Below are 18984 nucleotides of genomic sequence, written 5' to 3' on the forward strand. Positions count from 1 at the left end.
CCAACATTTGAAAGGTCTGCATAACTCAGGAAGCCAATATTTTCTATAGAACCAATGCATACTGTCACAAAACCATGCATGAATAAAAATTTATTCAAAGTCAAGATAGACCAAGGGATTGTAATGTAGGAGTACATTGTGGTTTCAGATTCCACACTGCAACTAACCTTTATTTTATTTTTATTTTTTAAAAGTTTATTTATCCGTTTTGAGAGAGACAGACAGACAAACCAGGGGAGGGACAGAGAGAGAGGGAGAGAGAGTCCCAAGCCCAACTTGGGCTTGAACTCATGAAACATGAGACCATGACCTGAGCTGAAATCAAGAGTCAGTTCCCGGGGCGCCTGGGTGGCTTAGTCGGTTAAACGTCCGACTTTCGCTTAGGTCATGATCTCGCGGTTCGTGGGTTCGAGCCCCGCGTCGGGCTCTGTGCTGACTGCCAGCTCAGAGCCTGGAGCCTGTTTCAGTCTGTGACTCCCTCTCTCTCTGACCCTCCCCTGCTCACACTGTCTCTTTCTCCTAGAAATAAATTAAAAAAAACATTTAAAAAAAAAAAGAGTCAGTTCCCTAACACTTGATTTTTAGTGTAGTGTTTCAGAAGAATACCCACAATTATCTGAAAAGATTATTAAAACATCTCTCTTCTTTCTTTTAATATATATACATATATATATGGTTGTTGTTTTTTGTTTTTTTTTTTTGAGAAAGAGAGAGAGAGCGCGCACAAGCAGGCGAGGGGCAGAGAGAGAAGGAGACACAGAATCTAAACCAGGCTCCGGGGTCCGAGCTGTCAGCGCAGAGTCCTGTGTAGGGCTCGAAACCATGAACCGCAAGGTCATGGCCCCAGCCGAGGTCAGATGCCCAAGCGACTGACCTACTACAAATCCCCGAGGTCATCTCTTCTTCATACAGTTCAGCCCAAACAACACATCATGACAGACTGAATGCAGAAGCAGATGTGAGAATTGCGCATCTTCAGTTACAGCCAGACATTAGAAGAGATTTGTGAAGTGTAAAACAATGCCACTCTTCTCACTATACCTTCTTTATTTTGGAAAACATGCTTACATAAAAATATGTTTTATATTAACATATAGTGGTTTATTATTATTTTTTAATTTTTTAATGTTTATTAACTTTTGAGAGAGAGTGAGTGAGCAGGGGACAGGCAGAGAGACACAGAGACACAGAATCCCAGCTGGCAGCTCAGAGCCTGACGCGGGGCTCAAACTCACCAACCATGAGATCATGACCTGAGCCGAAGTTGAAGACTTAACTGACTGAGCCACCAAGGCACCCCTAGTTGTTTTTTGTTTTTTGTTTTTTAAAATTTTAGAGACAGCAAGAGTGGGGGAAGGGGTAGAAGGAGAGAGAGAAAATCCTAAGCAGGTTCCAAGGAGGGCTCCATCTCACGGCTGTGAGCTGAAACCAAGAGTCCAACACTCAACCGAATGAGCTGCCCCAAGTACTTACCAGTTTTAAAACTGAAAATGGTTGGGGCGCCTGGGGGGCTCAGTCGGTTGAGCGTCCGACTTCAGCTCAGGTCATGATCTCGCGGTTCGTGGGTTCGAGCCCCGCGTCGGGCTCTGTGCTGACTGCCAGCTCAGAGCCTGGAGCCTGTTTCAGAGTCTGTGACTCCCTCTCTCTCTGACCCTGCCCTGCTCACGCTGTCTCTCTCTCTCCTAGAGATAAATAATAATATTTTTAAAAAATTGAAAATGGTAAATATCAATAGATATATTCTTAGAAACAAAACCTCTTTGGAATTGATCATTTTTCCCCAGCTTTTTTGAGATATAATTGACATAATATTGTATAAATTTAAGGTGTACAATGTATTGATTTGATACATTTATATATTACAGAATGATTATCACTGCAGCATTGCCTAATATCTCCATCCTGTCCATCATTACCATTCTTTTTTGTGGGGAGAAGATTTAGGATCTACTCTCTTAGCAACATTCAAGTAGATGATACAGTATTATTAGCTACAATTACCATGCTGTACATTAGATACGCAAAGCTCCTTAATCTTGTACCTGGAGGTTTGTACCCTTCGACCCGTGTCTCCCAACCCCGGCCCCTGGTACCCACTGCTCTACTGTCTGTTTCTCTGAGTTTGGCTTTTTGAGATTCCACGTGTGAGATCCTTGGTGATTTTTCAGTGCATCACTGCCCCTGGGGCCTGCCTGTCTTCCTGTGGGAGAGACAGCTGCCCTGGGGTCTCTCAGAGGTGGTGGTCAGGAGACCTGCTACGGTTGGGGGGGGGGGAACGCTGTTCCCCTGTTGTTGAAGATCCCAGGCCCCCTGGCTCACTGTTAGACCAGAGGCAGCCTTATGAAGCTAGGGTCTGGGCCAGTCCCAGCAGGTTCCAACACAGGACAGACTTCATTCCCTTCTTCAGCCTTCCTCCAGCGCTCTCAGCGTCAGGGGTCAGGCGGGACCTAGGCCCAAGCGTCCACCATCCCCTCCTCTTATCCTGATGTTATTCCCAGGTCCTACTTCCTTTCCCAGGCCCCGACCAGATGCTGACAGAGCCCCTCTCCCCAGGCCCGGGATGGAGGGTCCAGAACAATCACCCCAGTCCACCCCCAGCAGGGAAGTTCTGGGCTAGAAGGGCCGGGAGCCCTGGGGACCCGGCTGCAGGGACTTTGGCCTTTGGGCCTCATGCTGCCACCCTGTGGGCAACTCCCTCTCTCCCTGGTTTGGGCTCAAAATCTCACAGGCTGCACTTCTGGAACTCTCTTGGACTCCTGCTCGAGGCCCCTGCTGTTTGTCATTGTGCTCAGAGCTCAGTGGCGACCCTGGCTCATGGCGAGTGCCCGTGTGGACTTTGAGTTTCCATAGCCACATGTGGAGGTTCCTGTTAGCTCTTGAGTTCAGGAATCCAGCCACGTGCCAGGCTATGTGGACCCAGCCTGACACAGAGCCTGCCCCTCACTGGAGCCCACTCCTCCCAGAGGCTGGCAAGTGAGCATGCGCAGCGGGCAGGCCCCACCCAGGAATAGCTAGTTCCCCAGTCAGATGGGGAGTAGCACTGGAATCACGCAGACTTGCTGTGTGACCTTGGACAAGTGGCCTCTAGTCTCTGGGCCTCAGTGTTGGACTTGATCATCCCCAAGGACTGACAGAGTGGGGCTCTGGACACAGTCTGGGACGCAGTCTGGACCGAGGCACCTCCAGGCATAGGAAAGGTAGCTGTCTCCCGCCACGCTCGTCCCTCTCCAAGAGACCAGCCCTGGAGAGCTGGCTGCTCTGGCTGGGGGTGGAGTGGGGAGAAATGGGGTGATTCTCATCAGAGTCATAAAATCTTATCAGAGCCCGGTCTTTGGCTCCACCAGAAGCAGGCGGGCCTGTGACCGTGGGAGACCCAGGTCTAGAGCAGCTTGGGCACCAGTGGCGGCTCTGAACTCGCTTCTCTGGGCTCTGTAGTACAGGACTAAGTACCGAGGCCAACACATGTGGCGCAGTGCGCCCTCTGAGCAGAGTTAGCAGGTAAATGCAGGGTGTCTGGGGCACCCCAAGTGCTCAAAATACTTAACACTTATCAGCATCCACTGCGGCGGACACAAAGACGCACTTAGCCAGGCGTGTGTGCTGCTCCGGGGAGAAAATGAGGGTAATTGAAATTAGATTGGCTCCTGCTGGGTTTTTTTTTCCTCCTTCTAATCACCGGGAAATCTGCTGCTGGCTGGGCGGGAGGGCCCAAGGACCGGTGCCTCCGGAGTCCAGGGCTCAATTAAGCTGTAGTAAATTGGATTTCTGGCCGTGAGGCCACGGGCTGGGTTGGGCATTGAGGCATGAGCTGCCAAATGGTATTAGGCCAAGGGCTGGCCAGATGGGTCTAGCAGCTAATTCAATATTGCTTCCCAGAAACAAGACGTGGGAGGGTGGAGCCGTGGGCCTGGAGGCCGTGACCCTGGCTGGCAGGCCGGGGCGCCATGTGGGGCTGGGCCGCTGCGGGCCAGCAGGGGCTCCAATGATCCTGACCTCCCGCTATGGATGGCAGTTTGGTGCCAGACACAGTAACATGGAGTTAGAGAGTGAGGCCGAGAGACACAGAGAAAGAGAAACACAGGGAAACAGCAGACAGAGTAACAGACACCGAGACAGAGCAGGACAGTGAGCCAAATGCACAAACTTAGGGAAACAGGAAAAAAGACCGAGAGATTGAGAGAGAGACACTGGAGCCACAATTTCACTGCAAAGTGGTATCTGCAGAGGGGAGAGGAGACTCCGACGGGAGACTGGGAAGGGGAACAGAAAAGGAGCCCGCGAGAGGTGGCCACACAGAGATGGAGGGAGGGGACACGGAGGTGGAGGCCGTCGCAGGGACCCGGGGGCGGGGAGGCTCTCAGGTGGGGGACCAGCAGCACCTTTCCTTCTACGCTGAAATTTCATTATCTTTTAGTGACGGTCAACATCAGAGCCTTCATTTTGTTTTAATTACGGAGAGTCCCCAACCTGGACTTAAACCCAGCTCCCAGCTGGTCAGAGGGGGCCCGCGCGTCCTCCTCTGTAGAAAAGAGTGGAACCCAGGTGATGAGGGAGCACAAGCTGACCCCCACCCCCAGGTGGGCTGTGCGTGATATTCCTCAGGCATTCCTGGCTGCCCCAAAACAAGGAAAGGGGGAAAAACCCAAGTGGTTAACTGATAGAGATTGTCACCTGCGCCTCCATCACCCTCCAGAGTGATGTGGGGAACAAGGCAGAAGGAAATGGCAGATGGAACTCAATTTCCTCATAGCCTGCAGCCCATTGACAGATGCTAGAGGCAGGCGAGTTTCTCCAGAGCTCCCTGCTGCCTTACTGCTGATGCTGTGCTAGAGGGCAAACAGCCTTCCCTTGACAACAGCCTGGCCCCCAGCGTCCTGGGAGTCTTCTTCGGCAGGTGAAAGTCTCACTGGAAACTTCCCCTGGGCTTCACCTCCCCAGCTCCGTAGTCTAGAACCAGTCTCTCTTCATGGTCCCGGGGCAGCTCTTTCTGCCCACAGGTCCTGTAGCTGTGCTTTAATGCAATCGCCTTTTTGCACTAAAGACATCTTCAAGAATTCTTTCTTGGGCATCAGCTCTGGACCCCACAGACCCCACTATCACCCCCAAACCCTCATCACCCGGCACAGAAGTCTGGTCCAGGCTAGAGCTGGGGTGTCAGTTGTTTCCAGTGAGGCCACCCCCGCCCCTCCAGTCCAACATAGATTCCCAGGGCCAGAGCTTTCTGGGCCTCAGCCCGCAGAGCTGTCGGAGCTTCTGTAGACAAGCTGGTGGCCCTGTGACCCTGAGTGATCAGGTCTGGTCAGGGCCCCCACCACAGAGGTCACATGCTGGGAGTCCTGTGTCCTGCCTGCCCTCTGAGACGTCACACTTGTCAGGTGTGAGCCCTTCAGGCATCCCTTCCTCGGACTAGCCCAAAAGGCCCATAGAAACTGAGCTCACGCCAGGGGTATGGCAGGCATCCATCGCCACCCCAAGGGACCATTTCGTGTTCTCCTTCCCCACCCCATCCATACTACTGCTCCCAAGTGTCCCTCACCTGCGCTCAGGAACTTCCAGGTCACAGGGAGCTTTGTCCCTGGTGGACATGGTGAACCAGAGAGAGAACAGACTGGAGGAGTGGTTCTCAACCTGGCTGCCTGGTGGAATCGGCCGCTGTGAAGGCCGTCCGTGCCTGGATCCCACCTCCAAGATGCTGCAGTACTTGGCTGGGTTGTGGTCTGGGCCTCAGGATTTTTAAAAGGTCCCAAGGGATCCTAATGTGCATCTAAGGTTAAGATCAGTGTCCTTGAGCCATAGCTGCTGAACCAGGAAGAGCCACTCTCAAGGTCATGAGGACAGCGGGGCTGGAGGGACCGAGCAGTGTCTGCCAGAGTTCCTCCACACCCTGCTCTGCTCCTCACCCCGTCCCACAGCCGCTCTGCCTGTTACCCTTCCCTGTGTCCGCTCCGGCCTCAGGGAGCCCCGGGGTTGAGTGCTGGATCAGCCTGTCATCCACAGCACGCTCCTAGAAGACCCTCAGTCTTCCCATCTGTAATTTGAGATGACAGCACGTGCCTCAAAAGGTTGTGGTGACAAGAGTTAATATAGATGAAGGGCTTATCACGGTGCCTAGAAGTTAGTAAGCCCTCAATAAATGTTATGTCAGTATTACTCTTGCTGTTACTACTGAAATTAAGCAAACAGCAGGGTCTGGTTAGCAGTTTGGGGAGCGGGTAACCTAGTGGCACATGGAGTGGGTTCATTGGTGGCTCCCAAAAACATGTCCCCTCCCCAACCCCCAGAACCTGTGAATGTGACCTTATTTGGAAAGTGGGGCGGGGTGGGGGGGGGAGCTTTGTACAGGTAATTAAGGATCTCCAAATGGAATCATCCTAGGTTATCCAGGTGGGTCCTAAATCCAATGTCTCCTAAGAGACATAAGGAAAGAGAGACGACCATGAGTGATGCAGCCACAAGCCAAGGACGGCCTGAAGCTCGAACTCCTTCAGGGCCTACTGGGGAGACTCTTCTTTCCCACGTGTCTCTTGTACTTATGCAGAACGTTCCATTTCTAGTCACCAGATGTGGGGGATTTTTCCTACGAAGCAACTCTGCGGCGCCCACCGGGTGTCCTGCAACGTCGCTCACCTCTGACAGCATCTACCTGGAGAGAGCGCCGTACCCCCAGGCGGGGGCTCAGTCTGCCATACTGCCCCACCTCGCACACAAGTCCAAGCGGTGGTCCCCAGGTCACCCACAGCTGCTGCTGTCCTGCTGCAAACCGGATGTTGGTCCTCAGTTCGGGTGTTTGCTGCGGCAGCTCACAGAGCTCAGGGAAACACTTCCCTTCACCGGTTTACTAAGGGATGTGCCAAAGGGCGCAGGTGAACGGCCAGACGCAGAGGGTGAGGTCTGGGAGGGCTCTGGATGCGGGAGTTTCTGTCCCTGTGGACGTGGGGTGTGTCACCCCCTGGCAAATGGGTGTGCTCACCAACCCGGAAGCTCCCCGAACCCATCCATGTGGGATTCTTACGGAGGCTTCATCACATGGGGGGAGGGGCAGTTAGTAGCTCCGTTTCCAGCCTTTTGGAGGAAGGACTTAAAATTCCAAACTTGTGATCAAGGCCTGTTATTTCCAGTGACCAGGCCATCTCGTTAGAATAAGAGAGACTCCGATCACCCAGGAAATTGCAGGGGTTCCAGTCCTGTGTCGGGAGCTGGAATCATCCTAGGTTTTCCAGGTGGGATAGAAACCAACATATATGTTTCCTATTATCTCACAGGAGGGAATGTGGCCCTGCTGACGCCCTGATTTCAGACTCTGGCCTCCAGACTGGTGAGCAAGTTTCTGTTGTTTCAAGCTGTCCGGTTTGTGCCAGTTTGTTACAGCGGCCACAGGAGACGACTGCACCGTCCTCAGAGCTGAGAGCTGTTGGCCGCAGAGTCCCCAGACTGCGACAGCTGGCATGCAGGGGAGCAGAGGGCCGGTGGGTGGCTCAGCACGGCCCTGAGTTGGCCCTGCAGGCAGAGCCTTGGGGGGCCAGGCTGCTTGCTGTGGGGGCCACGGCCTGTTCTTTCCCCTCGGGCCTCAGACCCCTCCCCCAACCCAGTATGGTGTGTGTCTCTGAGTCTCAGAGAGAAAGTGCCCCACCCCCTGGGTGGGGGTGACATCAATGCCTTTGAGGCCAGGAATTGGCAAAGCCAGTAAATAGTAACTTTGGGGGTGATGTGGACACCCCACCTCCCTGCCCTGCCCTGCCCACAACTTCAGGGCCCAGGTCTCCAGAGCCAATGGCCAGCGTAGCTGGAAGCATTAGACTGTCACCCCATGCCCTCCTCTCCCCAGATGGAGTCCTTTCCGTGGGTTATTTTCAGAGCTTCCCTGAGGTCAGCTTGGGGCCTCTGCCTGCCCTGGCGTCTCTGCCCCAGCACGGTGGGCAGGGTGGGTGGTTCAGTGAGGGAATTAAATAGAAAAGCACCCCTTCCACCCTCCCCCGCCCCACAGGAATATTTGCCATTTAAATGAGTTGAGACTATAAACGTGTGGGAAATTGCCAGGAAAACCTTTACAGAGACCAAGTAAATGTGTGCAAGACTTCATAGTCCTGGTGCTTTTCTATTTCGGGGCCAGTGAGGAAGCAGTACCTGCAGGAAGCGAGGAGAGAGGGGTATGGCTGGGAAGTACAGTGGTGAGCAGGGGAGGGTCAGGGGGTGTGGGGTGGCCTGCTCTCACATAGCTGTGAGGGTACGAGGAAGGCTTTGCTGGTCTCCACACTGAGCCGCGGTCCCCACTTGGCCGTCAGGGGTTCACAGCCCCCTCCGCTGGTTTGATTTCTGCCATCTCCCCTATTCCTGGATGGTTTTTCTGGAACAACTCCTTTTATCATTTCCTTTCATTTGTTTCTTAGCATATTATCCTGGGGGCAATTCTCTGTTTACCGTGGTGGCCCCCCAGCCTGGGAGGCTCCCAGCACCGGGCGCTGGAGGGCGGGAGGAGGGAGGGAAGGGTCTGCCTGTCCTCACCATACATTCTATTTATCGCAGCCGAGGAGCAATTTTGGTTAATTGTAGTAAAATAAATGTCACATAAAATTGATCATTTTAGACATTTTAATGTGTACAATTTAGTGGCATTACACACCTTCTCCGTGTCCTGCCGCCACCACCACTTTCCCGGGGCCCTGGTGACCACTGTCCTTGCTCCGTCCCCATGGATTTGCCCGTCTTGGAGTTCCACTTAAAATGGAAGTAACTGTAAGAGAACCTACAATTACATTTTCAGTTTCATTCATTCCAACACACCCGCCTTCCATCCCCCTCCCGCCACTGGCCCGGCCTTCAGGAGACCTAGGTTCTACCTAAGCTCCTTCTGAGTCCCTGACTCTCTTTGGGCCTCAGCATCTGCATCTTGAGGCACCGCAGCTGGACCCCATCGACGATCTCCAGGCCCCTGCACCTGTGCTCTTCTAGCACCCTCACAGAAGTCCGTCGGCTCAGCCCCGCGCAGGCGGGGTCCTGGGGCCGGCTGCCGGGAGGAAGCAGGAGTCGGCCGGCTTGGCCACGGTTCAGCCCTGAGCCACCCCGTCCACATCAGCTTCCCGGCTGGTCCCAAAGTCCAGCCAGCTGTGTGTTGGCTGCTCCAGGGTGAGCCTTCGGGGGCCTCCAGCGGCGGTCTCCCTGGGCAGGGCGACACAGGGGAGGCCCGAGGGGGCGGGGAGGCTCAGTGGCCAGGGTGTGGGTGGGCTGCAGAATGGGGTGCAAAGGTCCTCATCAAAGGCTCGCGGCCCTGCTTGCCTGTGCGCTCACGTCACAGGGGCTGGCCTGCATCTTTGCAGCAGCAGGTGGGGCTCGGCTGCATGTGTGAACAGGGCTGTCGGGGAAGACAGTGCCGCCTCCCCCCCCGGCCCCTCTCTCAACGGAGGGCTCCTTGTGGGCTTTTGACCACCTGGAATAACTTGTAATGAAGGGGGAAGGTCGAGAGGCCGAGCTGGAGAAGCTCAGGCCAAATGGATGCACTTGAGGAAAGATGGGGAAGCCTCTGGAGGGAGGAGGGGGCTCTAGGGAATCAGGAAAGCTCCCTGGGGGTGGGGGAGGCCAGGCCTCGGCTTCAGGGTGTGGAAGGAGTAAGAGAAAACTGGAACAGAGATTTGAGCCAGGACGGGAGGAACACATTGCGGGGACGAGTGCTTGCAGGGTCCTTGGGACGTGTGTCCTGTGATGTAGGGGCTGCGTAAGCCCCTCGCAGCCCCAAGAAACCACCACTGACGGTTCTGTTCCATTTCAGGGCTTTTGCAGTGAAATTTGTGTGTTTTTGTGTTTTTTTAAGTGATGTGTTGGTCTGGATCCATTTGAATTACTCGGGGACAGATATCTTTAGCAGGTTTTATCTCTACTTTATTAGCTGAATATTGGGTTTCCTGCTTTGTGGGTCACCTTGAGCAGTTTGTAAGTCCTTCTACAGTGGAAGGCTCTCAGATCACTTCTTTGGCCCGCAGCTCTGTTCTCCTAGCCCTGGGGTCTCCTGGATAGGTGGCCCCATTCAGAGGGTCCTGTTTGAAGTTGGGTCCTGACCCTCCAGCTGAGGCAGCCAGACTTCAGCAGAGGCTCTCCTCACACCCCTCCCCTTGCATTCCGCAGGGGCTGGGCTCCCGCATCTGCCTGCAGTCTGCCTCGCGCCCACTGGAAAGTGGGCCTGATCCTCGAAGCCAGCGTGACGATCGCAGGGTACAGCCAGCGAAAAGTGCTGTCAGGCCCAGCGCGGGAGAAGCACTTGGTACAAAAGTCCCTCCACAGGGAAGTTTCCAGCAAGGCTGCGGAACCTGGGGAGGGAGTGTGACTGTGTGTCCACTCCTCCAGCTCTGGCGCACGGCCAGCAGTGGCTTCTTGGGAGCTGGTTGGTGCTGCCCTTGGAGGAGGGAGGGAGGCTCTCAGAACAGGTCCTTGGCTTGATCCCAGCCCAGCCTCCAACTCCAGGGGCTGCTTCTCCTTCATCACCGTCACCCCACTGTGGCCTTGGACCTGTCTATGCTGGGGGGGCTGCTGGGGGAGGGCGAGAATGGACGGGACGTGCTTGTTCTAGTATGTGCTCCCCAAAGAGCCTTGTTTCCCAGTCCAGACCTCAGGTGCTCAGGAAGTATCACCGACCTTTATCTTCTCAAATGCAGCCTTTGAGTTTCTACAGCTCAACTTCCTGTACGTGTCGTGTGGTCTGATTCGAGGTCAGGGGGCTTACTGGTGGGGAGACACCTATCCTTAGTCACCCTTCCACCCAGGTTTGCCTGTATTTACACCGAGACCTGTATTTTCTCAGTCCACTGTTTCTGTGTGTGGCAAGCCCAGTGTGGCCGCGGAAGAGGGTTGGGGGCTCTCCCTCCACTCTGCCAGACCCCTCCCGTGGATGATGGGGGGACGAGGGGAGATAGAAACCTGAGCTAACTTCCTGAAGCGTGCTCCCCACCACAGCCATCTGTGCGTTTATGTGTGGATCCTTCCTGGCGCTGCCCTTCTGCCAAGGCAGTCTAGTCCGCAGGAGGCCGGAGGCATTTAGAGACATGAGTTCCCCACGGGGAGAGAGATGAGGGCGCCGCCAGAGCCTGTCTGCCCAGGGTGCTGCCCATGCGCCTGCGAGGACACAGGTGTGCGGCCCCCTCCCTAATTACTTTGCTGCTTTGAAGCCGATTAGCTGAGCCGGGTAATGGGATTCCACAGCGGGGCTCCCCGGCCAGATGGCTCAGAGCCTCCCTGGGTGCACTTTGGGAAGCGCTGGGGGCGACAGATGTCGTTGGTGACATTCAGGAAATTATGCAGACCCGCTCACTGGTGGGCCCGGGCCCTGCCTCACAGTGTGCACGGGGAGGGCAGGGGCTGGGAGGATGGACAGACGTGAATTAGTGATCCCAGGCGTGTGCTCTGCCTTCTGGCTTTGGACTCAAGGGCCCTTTAAGTAAAAGCAGAGGACAGATATGTTTCCAGAAGGTTCACCACTTGGAGCTGCCTTGCCAGGGAGGTGGAGAAGAAACGGCGCTGGACATGGGGTCAGAGGTGCAGGGTGGAGGCTGCTCTGCCGCCTGCTTGGGCAGATCACTTCTCCGACTGTGAGATGGAGAGAGAACTGCCTCCCCTCGCTGTGTGGTTAAGTGAGAACCTGTGTGTAAATGCACCGGGCACAAGGGTAAATGTTTAATACATGTTGGCTGCCACTGTCCGCCTCACTGCCCAGGGCAACGAAAGACACTCTGAAATTGAGACGCCAGCAATGGCAGAAGGAGCCTGCCGCCCCTCACCCCCCAGGGCGCCGTTTTGCAGGAGGTGGTGTCGGACCGCCTTGGACAGTAGGGCTCGAGAGGAAGAGAGCTGTGGAAGGTGGGCCTGGGGTCTGGGGCGGTGGGGCTGAGGTGCAGGGAATGGGCTTCTTGTATGTCGTGCATGTGACTAGAACAAGTCCTTGGAAAGGCGCCTGGGTGTCTCAGTGGGCTGTTTCAGTGTCTGAATCTTGATCTTGGGGTTGTGAGTTCAAGCCCTGAGTTGGGCCCCATGCTGGGCGAGAAGACTACTTTAAAACAAAACAAACAAACCCAAATACAAGTCCCAGGAGCCTGGTAAAGAAGGCAGGTTTATGTGGCACCTGGGTGGCTCACTTGATTAACTTTCTGACTTCGGCTCAGGTCATGATCTCACGGTTCATGAGTTCGAGCCCCATGTCGGGCTCTGTGCTGACAGCTCAGAGCCTGGAGCTGCTTCGGATTCTGTCTCCCTCTGTCTCTGTCCCTCCCCTGCTCACGCTCTCAAAAATAAATAAACGATTAAAAAAAAAAGAAGGTGGATTTTATTCTGTGGGCAACGGGGAGCACTGGAAGATTTTTGAGGAAGTGAGGAGATCTGTCGTGAGAAGCACAGATCTGGTGACATGTGGAGAAAGAGCAGCTGGAGAGCGGAGTTAGGAAGGACATTCACGCAGGAGGGCTGGGGGATCGGAGAGGGGTCGTGAGACAGGTGGTGACAGAATCAGTGGGTCTTGGGCAGTGGGCCTGGTGTAGGGTGGGAGGAGGGGCTGGTATGGGTGATGCCTGAGCAGCGGTTAGGCAGTTGGTGGTGTGGGTTTGGGGGACTGTTACAGATCAGATGTAGGTGACAGGAACGGCCTGTGTAAGCAAGGTGCTGAGTTCATATTTGGACACGGTGAGCTTGAGAAGGCAGTGGGCCACCCAGGCAGTTACCAGCAGCAAATGAGGGTCGGAATCCTGTTATGTTTTCCCGTACCTGTTTGCGCCCCCACCTTCCTCGAGCGCAGGTGCTGGTGAGTGGGAATGCCGCTCTAGGTGCCTGGGCAGCCCGGTCTGAAAGCTGTGTCACCTGGCTGGACTCCTTCCCCTTGCCTCCCGTGCTGGGTGCAGGGTGGGCTAGGCAGGGGGCAGGGGATGTCTGAGGGGTGAACCCAGCTGTCACGCGACTGTGTCACCCGCCGGGGTCTGGCACTGTTGCTCTTTTCCCTGAGACTCTGTACCCTCACCCCGCCAGGGGCTCTCTGAGCTGCAGAGAATGTCCCTCAGGGTGGTTGGCCCCCACACTCATTTCCATTAAACAAAACAAAAGCCATTTAAAGGTAAATTTAATATTCTTTATTGAAGCCAGTTGGTAAAAATGGAACTGGACTTGTAATTTTCATGCTCCCTGCTGACATGAGCTGTGCAGAGTGTGGGGCAGCCTTGAGGCTTTCACCAGGGTTCCTGGAAGAAGCAAGCTGTTCTCTGGGAAAGGTGCAGGCCAACATCTGTAATTTGTGATTTTATTGGATGGAGAATCCGGGAAATTACCATTTCCTGGATAACCATTCAGAGAACCATGACCCATTTTTTTTCTTTTTTAATGTTTTTTTTTGTTTGTTTTTTTAAGAGAGAGAGAGAGACAGAATGAGAGGGGGAGAGGCAGAGAGAGAAGGAGACACAGAATCTGGAATAGGCTCCAGGCTCTGGACTGTCAGCACAGAGCCCAACAGAGGGCTTGAACCCATGAACTGCCAGATCATGACCTGAGGAGAATGAGGAGAAGTTGGACGCTTAACCCACTGAGCCACCCAGGCGCCCCTGACCTGCTTTAACCACACACAACTCACTCCTTAGATTTTATAAGCTCAGTCACCTGCCTCATTCACTCTAGAAGCTCTCACTGAGCACCCTTATGTCAAATGTTGTGCCAGGCTTTGGGGACACAGGTGTGAAGAAGGCAGGATCCGACATGGATGAGCCTAGACCTCGGGGTCCTGAAGGGAATCACACCCTGCTGCTACCTTGGCCTAAGTTAGTCAGGGCATAGTGTCTAGCCACAGTGATTGGTTTGAAGTGGATACTTGATCTCAAGTGTTATAACCAGAGTAAAATATAGGACTCTTGTTCGATGGTCAAAGAAAGAGGAACCTTCTCCCTCTGGAGGCTGCAGAGGGTACTGTGAGATCTGGAATAATGGCAGTCATTTTATAACCATGAGGAAAGATGGACAGAAAAGGAAATTACACAGATGAGAGCAGAGCCCAGGAGTTGCCAAGAGACAGTGTCAGGACCCTGATCAAACTCTGCCTGCTGATTGCCAGACTTTGCCACTCTGTCAGCCTCACACATTCCTTTTATTTAAACCTATTTATGGACAAAAGAGTTCTCACTGAAATGGGCAGGCATTTTGTGCCTGCCATTGACATGACTACCGTAGTACTCACGGCAACTCTTTACCATACAGAATTGTTGCCCCATTTTACAGATGAAAGTAACAGAGCCAATGGTTGAGTGATTTCCTGAGGTCACCCCATTAGCAAGTAAGGCAGTTTGGGTTCCAGCTCAAGAAGTTTGAGTCCAAAACCTCTTTTGTGTGAAACAAGGTTGACTGCTGTGCTGACAGGGGAAATGTCCTCAACTTCTTCTTTCTATGGGATTCTTCTGAGCCTGTTTTTCTGGCCTTTTTTTTTTTTCCCCTAGAAGTAGAGAAGAGTCGAGTCTCTTGGCTAATTGACGAAATCCAAAGGGGAGGCAGGCATTAGGAGGAGAGGCCCTGAGCTGCAGCCATCAGACCTCTGCAGACAGACTGGGGAAGGCTGTGGCGGGCGTGCAGGGCAGGGCTGGGGCCACGCCTGGCTGCACCTGACGAGGCAGGGAGCCCAGCTGGGCTCTGAGCTTTGTCGATGAGATGTCTGCACCTTGTCACAGGGACAGGCTTTCTGCAATGATGAACATCCTCATTGTTGCTCACAGAGCAGGCTTGACATTTATATGGATTAATTGTAACTTGACATTTTGACCAAAGGAACGATTAGCCCCACCCCTCCTACGGGAAAACAGCTTATGGAGCCTGACCGGCAGGTGACCCCATCAGGCTGTTCCAGCCCCTTCTCTGGCTCAACATCTGGCGGGGTATGGACAGACGGCTTCTCTGTGACTCTGGGAGTTGTGGCCAACAGGAAGCACAGTTGGTCTTTTCTGGGCTCATTTTTCATGCTGGCTGATTTTGCTGGAGATGCAATCAAAGTTAAATCTCAATTTGTTGGGCAGGAGGGGCAGCTGGTGGCCAGCCTGCACCTGGCCTGTTAGAGAAACCCCCACAGAGACTTTGAAAGCCAAATTCATGATTCAAAAGGGAAGAGCTTAATTTTGTTGACAATCGCTTTAGGATTCACTTAATAAAATGTTTTCCCTTTGTATAGAGCTTTGCACTTTCCCTCTCGTTCATCTGGTCCTCTCTGCAGTCCGGCACAGGGACAGACACTTGCCATTACTCTCGTCTCACGCTGAGGGTGTCAAACACAGAGAGGCGAGATCAGTGGCCTTGGTGCACAGCCGGCCAGTGGTCACGTCAGTGCTTTTACCCCTGACAACCAAGTCTCTTCCTACCATTCATCACCTCTCTCGTTCAGAGTTAGGGGGAGACTTAAAGGATCTGCCCAGCTTAAAATTTCACGTCACACCACCTGTCCTTTCCTTCCCCAGAGGCTCTGAATGCGCCCCTTGCCACCTTACCATTCACCCCACTCCGTGCTATTGGTGAACCCCTCTCCCCATAGGACAGTGAGCTGGTCTGGGAGCTGGGACGTGGAGCAGAGTGCCCCCACAGGGCGCTACTGGTGTTCGATGGCATCGTCTTCTGTTTCATTGGCTGCAGGACACTTAATTGCAATAGTGCCCATCAATTCTGTAATGTTACCCCCTTCGACACCCCCACACACACACATTTCCAAATCTGCCAGGTGGGAGTGAGGACTGGGGAAGCTGGATGAAAACACAGCTTTCGAAATAAGATGGCCAAGTCTTGCCTCTGCTGTCCCTGGCATACTGAACTTAGCCTGGCATCCTGATCTGGAACATTCATCCCAGAGAGTCATCATGGAGATGAAATGAGATAATGGGCCAAATGCACAAACTCTGTGCCAACGTGAATTATTTTTATTAAGTAATTGTGTCTTGTCCTTTTAAGACCCAGCCCTACTGTGTGCACAGTAGGTGCTAAGTTAGTGTGAGCTCCTCCCTCTGCATCCTTATCTCAACAACCACATCAACCACAACTAACACTGGCTGCTTATTATGGGTTAGGCACATGACACTGTAACCCACCTAATTCCCACAACAACCCTGTCAGATACGTACAATTATTGACCCCAACTCACAAATGAGAGAACTAAGAACCGTAGAGCAGAGGCTGGCAGGTAACAGTGGGTCAAATCCGTCCGGCCTCTGCCTGTTTTTTCTGTAATGAGAGTAGTCCATATTCCGCCATGTCAAAAAAAAATCTCCTGGGGTCCCCCAAGCTAGTTCCTGCTTTCTTGATGTAACCCCCTGGCCCATAGGACCAGAGTCTGGAAGGGCTGGGGTGGAGAGACTGGATCATGAAGGTTAAGCCAAAGAACTTCCCTTTCTGGGTTGCTTGGGCAGCACTTGGAACTGGCCGCCTCTCCCCTCCTGGGGCCTGGAGAGCCCCTGGGGCAGGGTCCCAGTGGGAGTTAGTGCAGAGCCTTCTAAAGCGCCAGCTTCCAGGGAGTTGGGCCCTTTTCTGAGGGGAGGGAACTTGGATGAGGCTTTCACATTTATTTTTGTCTCTCCACGTCTTCCTTCATGGCTCAATCATTTGGTAAAACCAAAGTTATTCCAGGTCCTTCCGAAAGGAGCTTTATCATGTAAATTGGGCGCCTGCAATTCGATCTTGTGATGACTCATTTAGTCCTGGGATGGCTCTGCCTTTAACCCGCTTCTCTCACACTGCCTGGTGCCAGCAAAGCCCCCACAGACCCCTCCCCGGCCTGGAGGGTTTCCTCTCGCTGGCTGTCACTGTCCCCTGTGCCCTGCCCCCTTCTGAGTGGTGGGGAGGGTTTGGCCCAGACCCTTCTGGTGAGGAACCAGGAGGTGCTTCCCTAGGCAGTGCCCAGGAAGGCCCCACTGCGTTCTTTCATTCATTCACCCATCCGGTTGGGTTCATACACAGTTAGCTCTTCTCGCTAGCACCTCCTCGCAGCGACTCTTCATGCTCTAACAATAGGTGCTATTATTAGTCCCTATTTTGTGGGTGAGGAAATAGGGGCTCAGAGGGATTAAGTAGCTGGGCCTGAGACACATGGTTAGTGAGCAGCTTTGCTGTACGGAGACCTGGAGTCAGAATCCAAGCAAGCAGCTTCCCTGGGCAAGCTCCACACTGTGGGGCAGTGCAGCCCCCAGAAGGCAGAGGAAGCTGGATTACGTGAACACTAAGGGCTTCCCCCGGGGTGCTGTGTGACACAGGCCAGGAAGGCCCAGGCAGGAGGGGCCACTGGCTGCTGGTCCGTGTATTGGCTTCGGATCTTCAGCATTAATGTGGCAGGAGGCTCTTTAGTGACCCTGCATGGGGTCTGCTGGTAGGAATTTGGTTCCACTGTTGGTTTTTGATCTCTTCCCACATGCCAGGTACAGGCCTGCCCCGATGTCCCTCCCTGTCCCCAGCTGCCACCATGTGCTGTGGTCTGTGTCTCTGGGGCCCTTGGCTTGGGCTGCGCTGGCCTTGGTAGGCTGTTTGGCGAGTCTTGGAGCCCCCGGGGTGGCCAGCCACAGACTGCAGTTGGGGAGGGTCTCCCCTTCCCCTGCTCACAGTCCAGGCCAGGATGGCTTCTGTTCACCTGGGTGTCCCCTGTGCTCAGCTGAGGGCCAGCCTGGCGAGCTCTGAATAATACAGCAAAGCCCTTCTCAGAGGAGGAACCTGCTGAGGGGGCAGAGGAATCAGTGCGTTCCAGGAAGGGCATCAGAAACTCCTAGAGGCTTTCCCAGCCTCGGGTGTGCATGGGGGTCCTGGAGGGCTTGGGGCACAAAGATCCACAGGACTCTGTGACCCAGGAAATGGTTGAACCAAGGCCGGCTTAGGGCAACTGCAAAACCAGTAAACCCTCCGAGAAAGGGCAAAGAGAGTTAGCTTTCAAATATTTATTCACACTTTTGCAGCCGGAAAATTTAGAACGAAGCCATTTTATTTTCAGCATATACATAAATGATGTGTTTTATGGTTTAAGTTTTGTTTTTTTTTTTATTTTGAATTCCCTCCTGGGGAGGAGCACCATAATACCTTCAGTCCTCGGACCACTGAAGGTCGAAATTCAGCCTGGAGATCCAGTCACAACCTTGGGACCACAGAAGGGCCTGCAGAGGTGACCCCGTCCCCCTACCCCTCAGCCCTACAGTCTGGACAATCCAGGCCAACTCAGGTACCACCTTCTGATCTGTAGGGAAAGCCTCAAAGAGGGGTGGAGAGCCTGAGCTTGAAGAGGGTGGGTGAGTGGATGGCCGGCCCATGGAACTTCGTGCCCCTCCTGGAGCCATGGCTCCTCCCCCTGAGGCTCACTGGTTCCTCCCAGGCCACCTGTGTGACTCAGCTGCTGGCTCCCTGTGCTGGCTGTGCAGACACTGGGGGCCCTGGTTCTCTGCCTGTCTCTCCAAGCTGCTCCTGCCCTTGTGAGCCTTCCTCCCTGTGCTCTGCAAGCCCTCAGCCCACTATCCTTGGCCATCTCATTCTCCTCTTTCTCCTCACACCCCCTGGAATAAGCTTATTCCCTCCTTTGGTGCCTGTTCCTGTCTGTGGCAATGGGTCTCAACCTTGGCAGGACCCCGCAGAGATTTTGAGTAATTGGCCTGAGGTACAGCCTGAGCAGTGAACTTTCCGAGAGCCCTCCAGGACATTCTAATATAGGCCACTGGGCAGGAAGGGCTCAGCGGGCCTGGGGTGCTCATACAGTACACATTCCAGAGAAAAGACTGGTGTTTGACTACCTCTGGGGAGGCAGTCTCTGAATCTTGGAATGTCCTGCTTGTTAAGGGTGCTTGTATGGCTGGAGCCCTGGGCCTTGCTGGATCGGTCGGACTTTTCTAGGGGCTGGAGATGGAGTAGCTAATGTTAGTCACCCAGGAGCTGCATGCTCACATGACCCCGACCCTGGACACCAGGGCTGGAGTGAGCTTCACTGTCGACAGCACTTAGCCTGTGCATCACTGCTGGGACAAGAATTCTCATCCC

General features: G+C 53.9%; 1 long non-coding RNA gene across 1 annotated transcript in view; it reads left to right on the forward strand.

The window, feature by feature from the left end:
* The window catches only part of LOC144240158 (uncharacterized), a 35853-nt gene extending 28490 nt beyond the window's left edge, over nucleotides 1–7363 (forward strand). The window contains exon 3 of the long non-coding RNA XR_013337625.1: nucleotides 7263–7363. This is a non-coding gene — a long non-coding RNA (uncharacterized LOC144240158). The remainder of the gene's footprint in view (nucleotides 1–7262) is intronic.
* Nucleotides 7364–18984: the final 11621 nt, after the last annotated feature.

Source organism: Crocuta crocuta, unplaced genomic scaffold (assembly GCF_008692635.1).
Source record: "Crocuta crocuta isolate KB4526 unplaced genomic scaffold, BGI_CrCroc_1.0 scaffold7, whole genome shotgun sequence".
Classification (NCBI taxonomy): Eukaryota; Metazoa; Chordata; class Mammalia; order Carnivora; family Hyaenidae; genus Crocuta; species Crocuta crocuta.